At 47.3% G+C, this 15,888-nt stretch overlaps 1 pseudogene; it reads left to right on the plus strand.

Moving 5' to 3' along the window:
- Nucleotides 1–15,888, plus strand: part of LOC142788947 (transient receptor potential cation channel subfamily M member-like 2) — a 1,303,464-nt pseudogene that overhangs the window by 1,198,122 nt on the left and 89,454 nt on the right.

Here is a 15,888-nt window from a genome sequence, read left to right on the forward strand (position 1 = left end):
CTTGAATCATACTGACGAGGAGATAAACGATGGCATCGCAAGGTTTATTCAACATTGTCGACGTTAACTATTATTAAAGACGTGTCATGAGGCGTGGACTTGCCTCTATCTACGTCGAACAGTGCTATAACTGCAAAATAACAATAGCAATCAGGAAATTATTATCTATCAAACATACACATCAAAAAGCTTTTGCGTGGGTGCATTTCACTATGAGTTATACCGACTCCAACGTCATAAAAATCAATCGCACTTTTTCGTGCACTGTTCACCGTTGAACTGAACAAATGTGTATTTACGACAAATATGTAAACAAGCATGAAAGCTGCAAGCAGAATTCTCCATAACGTTCTAGAGTTACATCTATGCGGAAATGTTAATACCATCTTGTGCACATTGCACCTTTTCCTTTTGCTGGAGCAGATGAAAGATCTGTAAGATCGTTTGAAGGAATGTTATTTATGTTTTCTCTTCTGATATTTTTTTCAAGGATGGTCACGAACAACTGAAAGCTCTGAACATCACAAAAGGACAAAAGCTCTCAGAAAGAGACTACCACTATTGGAAGCAGAAAGCTCTCGAATACAGCAATAACGCTGATTCTGCGAATGAAAACACCTTGGAGAAGCACTGTGAAAAGTACGTAAAGCGCAATTTGTTTGGTAACTAGCGAAGGGTGTTGTAAAATTCTTTTATGCTTTCGATATGCCATTGGTAAATCAAATAAACACAAATTTAGTAGCGCCACGTGCAATCCGCATTGAGTGCAAACATCGTACACCTATGGACTTCAATTTTTTAACTCGCCTATCTATAATAATGATAAAATGGCCTTCCTCATCCGATATTTGTGTCCTGTGCTATAGACTTGACAAAACATGTGAGAAAGTGTAAACAGTTGGTCTATGAACGGCAAATTGTGTCTGAACAAGCGGGCCTAACCTGCATCTCAATGATTTCATCCTTACGACAAAGAAATAAATTGTATTTATGTGTGAATGACTATGAAACATTTGCAAACTTACTTTAGCAGAATGTTTTTTGTTGTAGTTAAAGATAACACTCGGCCTGCAAGTGCATCTCTAGCATTCCGTTTGGTGTGCACCGAAATTATCGGCCTTGAAATCATGGATTCTGCTCTGGTTCTAAATTGTTTATTTAGTGTATAGCGCTTGCTACTAGCGATTATTTCATTCAAAGGTCGAATAAAGTATGACATTATTCAGTCGAATATTTAAAAAATTATATTCAACGGTGTTTTTCCGAGACTGTGGTTTTGCCGCACAGAGTCAATGCTAGGGCAATAATATCCTCGTGGTGCAAATAGCTACCAAATTTTAGCTTTTTGGGTAATTACTGTTTATTGATAGCAATATATACGCATCTTCAGAACGAAGAATAAATATACAAATTATTAGGAATGCACCGCATAAGCTTGGAGAATATCGTGTCATGCTACGAGGCTTTAGGACTTGGGATCGAGGCCAGCTTAGCCCCACCATATTTATATATAGACTAAATGCAACAATGGTCGTGTTTTGTCAGCATTAGTACCACCAACCAGTCAAAATATTTCGCGTTGCTTCATTGTGGCGTCCCACAATATGATATCGGTGTTCTGCTATTTATTTAAAGTATATATGGTGCAATTTTCATCCACAGGAACTTTCAGTGATTGAATTCTCTATGTGCTACATTTAACTCTTAAACGCCCCTATGAACCATATTTTCCTCCCTAATTTAAAGCGTCGATCTCAAGACGCCTCATTCAGTTCTCTTGAGACATGCTGCTGATTGCATCCGCTCTATGCACAGCTGGTATAGAAGTCTAGCTACGGTTCCAGCCACAGTTAGCCGTACCGTGCGCGTATCAACGGCTCTTTTCTGTAGCTCGAGACATCGCAGTTACGACATACTCGGGCAATTAGGGTTGCGGGTCGGATATAGAAACAAATTTGTTGCTACGGTAGCAATAAAGCAAACATGTCACTTACAAGAATGGTTTGCTTTATGAAGTGAACAAAGGGTAAGACTTACTCCTTTAGTCGATGGCTGTGGTTCGCAGCGTTTCGGAGGTGCAGCGTTGAAGCAGCTGGATGATACAAGAAAGAGCGTCTACCAGTCAGCCCGTCAATGTGTCTCACTTACAGTTGTCCTCTCTCCAGCGAGAGTTGCCTTTCCCGCCGAGGAATAGTCAGTCGTTCCGCAAGCCTGGAAGGGGAGGATAACCCACACTAGCTGCGAGATGAGCGGACCTCCGAAAGAGGCTGCAGTGTTTCTATCCGGGCTACTCAACCGTCGTTACGTCATAGAAAATCAAGCATAGACACGCGCACTCTTCAACACTACATCTGGGGTAATGCTTGAAAATGAAAACAAAGAAATTAAGTGACGCTGAGCCAACCACCAACCCAGCGCCAAAATTTCTAATGGTGGGACGATCTCTGCGCTAGACCTCGTTGCATGCATTCACACAATTAATCCCCGGGTGAATGTATTTGCAACAAGAAACAGGTGGGTACTTTTCGAATGTCTGAGTACACGGCTATCATCTGACTAAGGTTTTTAGCTCATCATAACGACTAACTGAAATTATTGACATTAAAATTGTAGACATGCAGTGAGAATACAGTGTCCCACAGGCCTTCCACAACATCCGCCATGGTGGTTATGGAGCTCGGCTGCTGACCTGAAGGTCACGGGATAGAATCCAGGCTGCAGCACTCGCATTTTACACGAAAGCTAAAATGCTTGAGGTCCGTGTACTTGAGTTTAGGTGCACACTAAAAACACCAGACGGTCGAAAAGCCCTCAACTATAGCGTTTATCATAATGATATCTATGTTTGACACGCAAAACCCTAGATATGCGATGTGGCTGGTTGGTAGATCATCTTCACAAAGTTCTCTGTCTGTAGCGCTCTGTGTGTCTATATCTGTCCGCATTTTTTCCTGTCCTTTACGTGCGCTACAACGAAACTTACTAAATTGATTTGATTAAATGATATGTGGGGTTTACTGTCGCAAAATTACCATATGTATATGAGGGACGCCGTAGTGGAGGCCTCCGGAACATTCGACCACCTGGGGTTATTTGCCGTGCACCCAGTTTGGAGCTCACGGGCCTACAGGAACTTACTGAAATCAAACCCTGAGTAGTATTGCTAGGCCTTTTACGGTGATTATACCCAAGCCGCATTTTTCTATTTTTTTTTCTGGATAAGAACTAGTTTAACCAGTGAAGAGTCTCTATAAGTGCAGTTTTATTTACTTGATGATGTCAACAATACTTGTGAAAGCGAAGTTACTTACGTGGACGAATCATTGTATATACTTAACCGCTCTCATGGTGATGCAACCGACGAGGCTTCATCCTTTCGGACATGTTCTGAACAGATACAGTGGGTGATAAAGGTAGCAACGCATGCACCCCTATGTCTTCCAAGGTGTTAGGAAAAAGATGTTGCGTACCAAGTGAAGTGCGTCTGGCGCCGCAACTTTCTAGTGGTACAGCAAACTTGAAACACTGCCTGTGTTCATTCAGTCAGCAAAATAAATAGGAGTTGAAGAATGTTTGCTCTATGTGCAATATTCAGCGTTGCGTCGCGCCCAATTCGGAGAAATTCTACCGGCAGTATAGTTCTACCAAAGCTTTATAGGGGAGTATTCTTCCACCTTCGTTCTCCCACATGAGGAAGAGTTTGACATTGCATTGCGTTAATTGAACAATAAGCATTGTTTTGAAACAATGTTGCATTACTATTTACATTAGATACCTCATGAACGCAAGGGCCAACTCAGGCGATTTCTCAAGGCGAATGGTTCTCAATGAAATTCACTGGGTACGCTTACTTCCACGTTAGCGTCATTATTGCTGCCACTGGTCAAGTAATTAGGGAGGCAATCGGCTGGCTAATTCTAAAGGCCGACGTGTAATCCCCCAAAGTGCACCTCAAAAGCACGGACAATTTAGAGTTGGTCCGATTTGACGCACCAGTGAATGCCGGCTGTGGTCCAAAGAACGAGTCAGGGCAGATAGATGATAACAAAATATTCTATATTCCCAAATATGATAGAACGAAAAACACCGAAACATGCGCACTCGGCAATAATCTAATACAATCTGTGACTAATCTCATGATACCCAAACGAACGTGCTATGTAACACAATAGGATAAACTCAAAACAGCGGGCACAAAGAACACGTACTATAATGCAAACTCAAACATCAATGAACCAAGACACAAAAGACGAAATTGTTCGTCAAACAAATTCAGTCTGAAGTTCTTGAAACAAAGCTTCAAGGAAACACTTACTCTAAGTCCAGTGCTGGTTGTCCCCCGCTGAGGTTTGTCTTCTAGGAAACTCTCGCGATCCCAAATGCCCGCATTTTAATAACAAAACCTGGTTGGCTTGTGGTTGTAAGGAAGAGGGGAAAAAGGCACCTAATTTCTGGCTGCCTCAAAGGCGACACGGCGCAGTGCCTAATAGGGGTGGGGGAAGGAGGGATAAAATAATAGAAGGAATAGATGAAGAATTAGAGAGGCAAGCGACGGAAAATATAAGGAGATAGGAAAGTGGGGATCCGGTCGAAGCAGTCCAAGGGCGGGGCGCCACAATGCGAGAGCTGCACGGCGTCAGGAGACCGCGGAGGGCGAACCAGTCGGCGGGAGCTACGCTGGCGTCGGAGATCGCGAGGGCACGACCGTCCAGCTTGAAATCCTCCGCGCGAGACAGAAAACCTACTCGCCGTTAACACGTTGGCCACTCACGTGCTTCGACTGCAGAACACGTCTTCACCTCCTGGCGGTAAACACACACTTCTCTTCTGCTTGTAGGACAAGCCTTCGCACGCTGGAGGCAAGGCCCTCTTCCTCTCTTCTGCTCGGTCAGTGTACAACAAGCACTTCGCCTGACAGCGGCAAACTCTCTTCATCTCCTCCTAAGTCACTGAAGGCAAAAGAACTTCGCGTGACGGTGGCAACGCTCTTTATTTCCTGATCACCATCATCCACTTCTCACTTATATACGTTCGCCCTGAGTTCTAGAAGATTCCTCAGCGCGCTGCCCAGCCAAAGCTGGGGAAGGAGTGAGACTTTTCTCAAACTATGTGTGACACGTGACGCATCCAGGGAGTGACTCACGTCCTCTTTCTCGAAGCCTCCAGAATTCGCTCGGTGATCGATGCGAGAAGGTTGGTCAGCGTTGTGCGGCACTTTCAAGGGGGAGAGGTGGTGCGCCCGAGAAGTCCTTTGATATTTCTTTGTTTTTTTCTTCTGGCGGGCTGCTGTATCGTCCGACTGGCACCTCGATTTCAAGTATCAGTTCAAAGGCGCGTGCTTTTTTTGAGCGCCCGTTTCCGGCAAATGCCGAATTGCAAGCGTGAGTGTTTCGCAGATTCTTTTCAAATAATTTTATAGCGTGCGTCGAAACGCTCACCTCGCTTACCAGAAGTAATCGAAACATTGTGCGTGTGACGTGGATTTTTGCCTGGCGGGCGGCAGTAATGAACCTGGTGTTCGACTGTAGCGTCAACTTTTCTGCTATGAATTGTATCAGTTGGGCCTGCGCTTCGCGGGATTTCTTTTTCCGTGTTGTTAGGCATTTGATGGAACACGTGGTGTTTCGTTGTGAGCCTCACACGATTCGCCATATAATCATCATTACAGCGTAAGCGATTTAGCCGATCGCGGTGGACAGCCTGGACAGTTAGTGCCATCTGGTGAGCATCATGTGCAATCAGGCAGGTTTGTTAATATAATACGTCACACTTAGAAACGCACTTGGTTCAGTTTCGTTTTTGGTAATTAAAATTACGTTCAAACTTGTGGAGCATTTTAGCTATCGGTCACGTCACAAGAGTGAGCACCGTTATCCTGACATGGTAAAAAATTCGCCGGAGTTGGCCTTCAAGGGTTGAGCACTGCTAGGCACTGAATGACCTACATGTACTCAGCTCAAGTTCAAGGTCCTAAAGCAAAACAAATGGGACTTTACACCAGTTTGCTCAATACACTAGTCACCAGTTCATTGCTTACTTTACAGATAGTGACCTTCAAAAAGGAGGGCTTCGCAATGCGATGAAAACATTTTTTTTAGAAATGCCGCGCGGTAAATTGCTGGAATGAATTCCGCTCTCTCGGCTATTTAATAAGAGGTGTATTTAGGAAGAGGGCGAAATCGACTGAATATTTATATTTCACTTTTCTTGGCATGATATTCGAGCATTGATGACAACTGTTTCCGCGTTCATGGCGAGTTTTCGCGCTTACAGCATTGGGCGCGAGGCCCACCACTAGAGGATCGAGTGCTACAATTGCGATGACTTGCAGTGTTGGATCACGTGATCTCGCCTCACTCTGGCGAAGGAAATCTGTCGGTTGGATGCGTTGTTTTTCACGGCAACTACGAGGTGTTTTCATTTTTGAACAATGTTGCTTTGCTCTCACTTCATCTGTGCGGACTTATACAGGCTACACAATCCGGAAATTTGCAGTAAAAGTTATCGGCGGTGCGTCACAGCACGCTACGTACGCGATGCCACGGGCCCTGGCAGTGCCACTGTCACGTTTTTCTTTCTATGTTGTTGTGGTTGTTAATTCAAGCCCATGGAGTTAAAATGAGCACCAAATATGATTGTTCACATTGAAGGAGAACGTCTCAGTTACCGTACGGGAGCCTCGCTCCCAAGAAAAATATGAATGTGTGAACGGCCTGATTATGTATATTTCAAATTACCTACGTACATGTGGGGAAAATTGCCGTGATTACATGTAAGAATGTGCGTCATCGTCTGAATTGTCGAAGATTCAAGGTAAAGCCCGGAATTCCAGTTCTTTAACTTATTTTTGTTAATTTAATCTATTATGGTCTATTTCGTCGCCAGTTGCTTCTGCGTGGTTGGCCAGAGCGTTCGACAAAACCTTCTTTTTTACATGATACATGTACCGCTCCAGTCTGCTAAACCTACTTCTCTCGCCAAGGTAACTTTACCACAGTCTGCGTCATCCACCCCTTCTTCTCTCCGGGTGTCTGTCCCCATGTGTGTACCCGACCACACGGGTTTCCATCCGCCAGTGCTGTAGCTAAAAGGTAGCACCCCTACCCCCCCCCCCCCCCCCCGCCGAAATTTTCGCATGGTATATAGCGCACGAAATAACAGTCAACCACTAATACCTGACCCCCCCCCCCCCAATTCTAGCAAGGTGGTGGCTATCCGGAAAAAGTTTGGTGCTACGCCCCTGCCATCCGCGATTTCAGCTCACATGGTTCCTTGCTTATGCGTCTGTAGAATGGGCCCACAGCCGCTGTCACTTCTCAACGTTTTGATCTTCAGGCGGAAACGCGGCCAGCCTCGAAAACTGATTCATTTTCCACTATCTACCGTGAGATGTCACACATATTATGAATGAAGCTGTAAAAAAATGGAGACGCTAGTATTTTTATTGAAACAATAAATTGCCCCGGAGATCACGGCATGCAAGACGTACTTCGCAGCATGCCCATTCAAGGGCGCAAAATCATACGGCTGGTGCGCAGTTCGTTTGCTATGGTAATCTAGCCCGCTCGGGATTGCATTATTTATCGCGATTTACCTCTTTGTAGAGATGTGGAACTGAACCAATCATTCATATTTTTAACCCGGCTCGATGGCGATTGAATGAGCACCATGGAACAACGTTACAAAACTTTTGCAATAATTATTAGGATTGGGCCGAGGAGAAAATTTTTTTCTGAAATTTTACCTTTTACAACTACTAATGAGGCACGCACGTGCGTGTGACTCTCACGTTTGCCCGCAATCGGTAACAGAAAGGTTGCGACTGTAAGAATGCTGTGTCGCTTCCCACAAAGCGGACAATGCAATTGCGCTGTGCTTCGTAGGACTATGTGTGCTAAACAAAAATGCAAATTCGTGTATGCTTGCCGTGTCAACCACTACCCGTCTTTAGATGCAAACCTACAATGAATGTAGTAGCGCGGGCGCGCGTATTTCTTTTTTTTTTCAGCAAAAATAAGTCGCTTTGCCGCGAACTCGCGTCAATACCTATTTGGTGCTTCAATTCGACACAGAATGAATTGTTACTTTTTACAAAAGCAGCGCGCTTGTCCCTCGTGGATATGTGTGGCCATAGCAGACGACGCCGGCAGTCAGGCATTATGAGAAGCATAAAACTCTTCCGGATCAGTTTTTTTAGTGCTACGTAGAGTCAGCGAAGAAGCTGCAGCAGAATTTTTAGAATTTCGTTGAGTGAAATACAATATGAATAAAAAAAGGAGACGTGGAAGCAGCTGCGGGTGAGAGGGCTGGCGGAGCAATTAAACCACGTACGTCACAGGGATGCGTCCACATGGTGGCGCCACAGCATGTCCTCACGCCCAATAGCACTTATAATTGGCGTCGAATGCACCTGACCCCATGATTGCACTGCGGGAACTTGAATTTTCCGTTTTTTTTTGCAAACACTTGTTTTGTCAGCAAAAAAACATTATTCTGTAAGCATTGAAGAAGTCAAGTGTTGACTCTTGTTACTTTTTTACTCAATACTACGGGCACTTTTTGAAGCAAAATGAATATGTCACCACCAGCATTGTACTATTTTCGAAAAGTTTTCTTCAGCGAAAGATTCCCTACAATGAGGCTGTAAGGAAAGGACACGAAAGTGCTGTGTTTAGATACGCTTTGTGGCTAAAAGGACTTAAAAGCGCCAACGAACGTCAAACCGAAACTGAAGAAGACGAGCGGAGGGCAGGAGGCCACGAAGGCAGACGAAGCAGTGCGCCGCTCGAGAGGACGAGTTCCTGGGAGCGTTCCGGAGCCGGACGTGGGACCCGTACGTGTCGGCCAGGTCGAGCTCCGGCGTGTTCGTTCGGGGTCGAGTCCGCCGGCCTCTACAAGGTGCAAGGACGGGGCCTGCTGAACGGCTCCTGCCTGGGTGCAGTGACCGGGAGCAGGTTCGTGGGCGAGGCCTACCGGGCGTGGTCCTCGTGAGCCGGGGCCTGACCCTGAACCTCAGGAGTTGCGACCCTGACTGCTGGCCGCGACGTCTGACTAAACGGCGCTGCACACAGTAGCGCATCCGTGTGCCGTCAGCCGTTCCAGCTGCTCCAGCCGTGCCACCTTTGCCCTCGCGCACGTCGACGATCGCATCATGTCGGGACGACGGGGACCCAAACTGTGAGGCAGCGTTTTTCCTCTTGCGAACTGAGAACTCTACGCGCTGGACTGGAGTAAGCGTAGCCGCGAGCTCTCCGCATGCTAGAGGCCTGACTCTCGTACATGTTGCGTGACGCTTGGCGTGTAGGGTTGGACATATAGTTTTATTTTCACCTGCCACTTCGTTCTCTAGTGTACAATATAACGCTTCTTTTGTTCGCATTCATTGTTGATGTTAATCCTTTTTCGTCCGCTATCAACAAACACAGTGACGAACGTCCTTAACCATCACAATTTCTGGCGTCCGCGACAGGACTAAGCTCTCGCCTCACATCTGAGAGCCTCACGTTGTTTGTGTGTGGCGGACGAGGATGGACGACAAGAGAAAGCTAGTTGAGCTAGGGAAGGAGATGGGGCTGAGTGGTGAGGCTTTGCTGGCATGGGTGAGCACGGAGGAAAAAGAAATGAGGGACCAGAGAGCGAAAGATCGAGAGGAGGCACGGCTAGCAGCACAGGTGGAGCATGAGCGTGAAATAGCTCGCATGGAGGCTGAAAGGCTCCTGCTCGAGGAGCGACGTCGTGTCGCAGAAGCGCAGCGGCCGAGCACGAGTTCTGCGGACGATAGTATGGGTGGTGGTCAGAGTTTTCGCAACCCACACAAAATGATTCCACCCTACAATGAGAGTAGGGACGAACTGGATGCGTACATCCAGAGATTTGAGAGGGTTGCCATGAGCCAAGGCTGGCCAACCGACAAGTGGGCCCTGTCACTGAGCTTGTGTCTAACGGGAGAAACCTTGACCGTGGTAGGACGGATGTCTGCAGAAGACTCTACGGACTACGCAAAGCTCAAGCAGACGCTCCTCCAGCGGTTCCGTTATACAGAGGAAGGATACCGCACGAAGTTTAGGGATGCCCGGCCCGAGAATACTGAGACAGGTCGACAGTTCGCGGGACGTCTCTGTGGATACTTCGACCAGTGGCAGGAGCTGGCGAAGACTCCCAAAACATATGATGCACTGCGAGACAAGATTGTGTCCGAGCAATTCCTCAGGCGGTGCGACGAGAAGTTGGCTGTCTTCCTGAAGGAGCGAGGATGTCATAGCCTGGACACGTTGGCAAAAACGGCTGATGAATATTTGGAAGCTCAGGAAATTGTGAATCTCGCTAGAGGAAAAGACGAAAAAGGGAAACCGATGGCTACAGCTAAAGTTGACACTGTCAGCGAAAGCAAAGGAAAACCGCTGTGTTTTCTGTGCAACAAGCTGGGTCATCGAGCTTCCGATTGCTGGAAAAAGTCTCGAGCGCCCAAGTCGACGTCGTGCTGGATCTGTAAGAAGTCGGGGTACAGATCCGATAGTTGTCCCTCAAACTCGGGAAAACGTAGAGAGGCATCATGTTCCGTCTTGGGATACCAGAAAGCGCAGCATAAGAAATCAATGGAAGATGCGCCTGACAATCAGGATGAGAAACATTGTCATGACATGTGTGATGGGACCCAAAGCAACGCAACTTTCGACAACGGGTCAAAACAAATGCCAACTGTAAAGGGCTATCTCGAAGGGAAGCGGGTTACCGTATTGCGGAATACCGGTTGCAATACAGTAGTGGTGAAACGATCGCTAGTTCCTGACTGCAACTTGACTGGCAACACCCGTACTATTCGCTTATTGGACCGATCTGCAAAAGTCTTACCAGAAGCAGAGGTGTGCATAGATTCTCCGTTTTTCAGAGGTCAGGTGCTTGCTGTTCGTATGGAGAATCCATTGTATGAAGTCGTGCTTGGCAACATTGCGGGTGTACTGTCAGCTGCCCAACCAGCTCCAAAGCAGCCAGCAGGACGCCCAAAACTAGCACAGATTCACCGTGATCCAGTATGCACTGAAGAAGAACCTGAAGATGCAACCTCATCAGATAGAAGACGAGAAGATGGCATGTCGGCGGCTGAAGGAAAAGAAAGGAAAAAGCCCAGTGAACTGATTGTTTCTCGGATCCAACCCCTGGTTATCAGCCGGGAAGCGCTAAAGAATTTACAGCACGCAGATGCCACGCTGGAAACCTGCTTCGCCGCATTGGGAAAGATCATATCTAAGAAGCAAGCAGTCACTGAGTTTGTGCTGGTACGCGACATTCTTTTCCGGCGCCACCGCACGGCAGAAAGGCGAGACTTGGAGCAACTTGTAGTACCCAAGGATCTTCGGAACACCGTAATGAAGATGGCTCATGAAGGCCTTCTGTCTGGTCACCAAGGGCAAAGAAGGACAACAGACCATGTCCTTACAGAGTTTTATTGCCCGGGTGTACGGGCTGATGTGATACGGTTCGTGAAGTCGTGCGACGTATGTCAGAGGACCGTGCCTAAACACCTCGTCGGACGAGTTCCATTGGAAAATATGCCTATCATAGACACACCTTTTAAGCGGGTCGCCATCGATATTATTGGCCCGCTGTCACCAACGTCATCCAAGGGCAACAAGTATGTCTTAACGATGGTAGACTTCGCTACGCGTTACCCGGATGCGGTGGCACTACCGAGCATCGAGACAGAGCGCATAGCGGAAGCACTAGTAGAGATGTTCTCCCGCGTTGGAGTGCCCCGTGAGATAGTGAGCGACCGTGGAAAGTCGTTCACTTCGAGTCTCATGCAGGAACTCGGTCGGCTACTTTCATTTCGTCAGCTACCCACAATTCCTTATCACCCCATGGCCAACGGACTTGTGGAGAGATTTATTGGCACTCTCAAACAAATGGTTCGCCGCATGTGTCAAGAACGGCCGCAACATTGGGACAGATACTTGGCTCCCCTGCTCTTTGCATACCGTGAAGTTCCCCAGACGAGCCTTGGATTCGCGCCGTTCGATCTCCTCTACGGCAGATTTGTACGCGGGCCAATGTCGATCCTTAAGGAACTGTGGACAGGGGCCAACATCGATCCTTAAACGAAAACAACATACGAGTATGTTATAGATCTCCGGGAGCGACTGCAAGACACCTGCAAGGTAGCGCACACCTATCACCCGGCGACAAAGTATTGCTGTTGCTACCATCAGATAAGAATAAAATGATCTTGACATGGAAGGGACCCTTCACAGTGCTTGAAAAACGCAGTGACTATGACTACGAGATAGATCTCGGAACTCGGAGAAGTCTTTTTCACATCAACCTTCTCAAGAAATACCACGAAAGGGAGCCTATTGCTTACTGAGTATGACTCTGTGGTTGAGTACATTAAGGGCTCCGACAACATAGGTGCCGACTACCTCAGCCGCATTTGACTTCTCCGCTGGTTAGCGTTTAGTGGTGGCACAATTTCTTTTCATGTTAATTCACCCTTTCCCTAACGGAATGAACTTCTGTAAATATTGTTTTTTTTTGCGATGTTTTCGTTTTTGGGTACTCCACCTCGCGCGCTTGTGAAAAGTTGTTTTCCCCCTAAACCACTTTCTTGAGCAGGGAGATATTTGTAAGGAAAGGACACAAAAGTGCTGTGTTTAGATACGATTTGTGGCTAAAAGGACTTAAAAGCGCCGACGAACGTCAAACCGAAACTGAAGAAGACAAGCGGAGGGCAGGAGGCCACGAAGGCAGACGAAGCAGTGCGCCGCTCGAGAGGACGAGTTCCTGGGAGCGTTCCTGAGCCGGACGTGGGACCCGTACGTGTCGGCCAGGTCGAGCTCCGGCGTGTTCGTTCGGGGTCGAGTCCGCCGGCCTCTACAAGATGCAAAGACGGGGCCTGCTGAACGGCTCCTGTCTGGGTGCAGTGACCGGGAGCAGGTTCGTGGGCGAGGCCTACCGGGCGTGGTCCTCGTGAGCCGGGGCCTGACCCTGAACCTCAGGAGTTGCGACCCTGACTGCTGGCCGCGACGTCTGACTAAACGGCGCTGCACACGGTAGCGCATCCGTGTGCCGTCAGCCGTTCCAGCCGCTCCAGCCGTGCTACCTTTGCCCTCGCGCACGTCGACGATCGCATCATGTCGGGACGACGGGGACCCAAACTGTGTGGCAGCGTTTTTCCTCTTGCGAACTGAGAACTCTACTTGCTGGACTCGGAGTAAGCGCAGCCGCGAGCTCTCTGCATGCTAGAGGTCTGACTCTCGTACATGTTGCGTGACGCTTGGCGTGTAGGGTTGGACATATAGTTTTATTTTCACCTGCCACTTCGTTCTCTAGTGTACAATATAACGCTTCTTTTGTTCGCATGCATTGTTGATGTTAATCCTTTTTCGTCCGCTATCAACAAATACAGTGACGAACGTCCTTAACCATCACAGAGGCCTTCGAACATCTAGCGTTTCAACTAAAGAATGGTTATCCCTGCAAATATTCTCTAGGTCGAAAGTGTAACGGGCGCACATATCATAACCATAACAACAGCCGATTCTCTATTGACGTGCAAAAACTGTTTCACAAATGTTGCTTAAAAAACTATTAAAACAACTTTTTCATAGGTATTTTCAAAACTGCTTGGTATTTCTTCTTATGTCCCAAATATCTAGTAATCAAGAGTCTGACGGAATCTTGTCTGACCGAAGAAAAACCGGGTGCTTCATAACAAAAACCTCAACCACAAATATTTAAATATACGTTTACGAGGAAAGGTGCAATGGTACCTTCCATGGCTTCAGTAAACTCTCACATGTGGTTTGCGTGGCTGCGACGTCCAGGTCGCTCAGGTTTCGCCACGGATGCTCATAGGCCGTCTCCCAGATCTGAAGTATCAGTTAGACAGACACGACTTTGTCGGTTCAGTGCATGACATAATTTCAAAGACTACGAGCATCTAATCGCAAAAAAAGGTTCCTGGAACATTTTCATGGCGTCAAGAACAAGAAAGTGGCTTCTTATGCCCTCGCAGATCGTGTAGCGTGTACTGGGCAGGACATCAACTGAGATAACAACCGCATTACTGCCACGGAAAGTTCTTTCAGTGATTTCTTATGGATCGTCGCCAATAAGACTAATAAAATAACACTAAACAGAAATATCAGATGCCTCCCCCGCCCTTTTCCTCTATGTATACCCGACGCCCAAAATACGTGATAACACGTGCATTAAAAGAGCACAGTATGCCGTTCGTTGTCACTGTGAACAAGGCTCTCATGCAAAGAGCCGACACGTCGTTTTTAATTTTTGTGCATTTTACATTGATCATCGTTTTCCTTACATTGCATGAAAACATCTAGTAAGCAACTTGCAAAATCTCGTCGAACTTGCTTTAATAACAACGGAGGCACAAATAGCAGTAGTTGTACGCTTGTTTTGATCCCCTTTCAACGTTCCCACAATTTCACGTACAAGGGTGTTCTCGCATTTCACCCTCGTCGAGGAGTCGCTGCGGGGGCTGGGAGTCGAAACTGCCTTGTCGTGTTTAGTAGCGCAACAATGCAGCCGATAAGCAAGCAAGAAGGGTAGGCACTCAAGCATATTGCATAAAGACTGGTAATGAGCATCCTATTCATAGGCGTCCATATCGGGTGTTGGCAGCCGAGCGTCACAATATCCAAAGTAAGGTCGAGAAAACTCTCGCCAGGGACATCTTTGAGCCATCCTGCAATCCTTGGGCTTCTACTCTAGTGCTAGTCCACAAGAAAGATGGTGCATGGCATTTCTGGGTGGATTATGTACACCTAAACAAAATTACCAAGAAAGACGTGTACCCTCAGCCACGAATAGATGGCGCACTTGATTGTCTCTATGGTTCTCACTATTTTTTCTCCATAGACCTTCGTTCTGGCTACTGACAGATAGAGGTAGATAAAAGGGACCATGAAAAGACAGCATTCATAACTCCTGATGGCCTATATCTATTCTAGGTCATGTCCTACGGCCTTTGTAACGCTCCAGCCACTTTCGAACAAATGATGGACTACCTGCTCAGAGTATTCAAATGGTCCACCTGTTTGTGCTACTTCGACGACGTCATCATCTTTTCACCTACATTCGAGACTCATATACAGTGCCTATGAGCCATCTTAGGCACCCTCCGTCACGCTGGCCTGCAGCTCCACTCGTCGCAATGTCTCTTTAGACGCCATCAAATCACAGTACTTCGCCATTTAGTAGACGCCAACGGTGTACAACCAGACCTGGCAAAAATCAGTGCTGTCAAAAACTTTCCTGTACCACGATCTGCGAAGGATGTACACAGCTTTATAGAACTATGTTTCTACTTCCGACGCTTCGTGAAAAATTTTGCGCACATAGCGAGGCCACTTACGCGGCTCCTCAAGAAACACGTCCCGTTCTCATAGGGCTCCGAAGAGGCTTCTGCGTTCTCGACCCTCATCGCTCTTCTCACTACTCCTCCGATTCTGGCACACTTCAACCCTACTGCCCCTACGGTAATTCGTACAGATGCCCGTGGACATGGCAATGGTGCAGTGCTGGCTCAGACACAACATGGCCATGATTGCGTTATTGCATACCCCAGCCACCTCTTATCCGCACCTGAACGTAACTATTCGATCACAGAGCATGAGTGTTTGACTCTTGTATGGGCGGTGGCGAAATTCCGAACTTATCTATTCGGACGCCCGTTTTCGGTTGTTACCGACCACCACGCGCTCTGCTGGCTCAAATCTCTGAAAGATCCATCAGGCCGCCTTGGTCGCTGGGCTTTGTGCCTGCAAGAGTTTTCATATTCGGTGGTCTACAAATGTAGCCGTCTACACCATGAAGTCGATTGCCTCTCCTGGTACCCTGTCGACGATTCTGTGGACAATGGCGAGCCCA

The sequence above is a fragment of the Rhipicephalus microplus genome, chromosome 2 (genome assembly GCF_043290135.1).
Source record: "Rhipicephalus microplus isolate Deutch F79 chromosome 2, USDA_Rmic, whole genome shotgun sequence".
Lineage (NCBI taxonomy): Eukaryota > Metazoa > Arthropoda > Arachnida > Ixodida > Ixodidae > Rhipicephalus > Rhipicephalus microplus.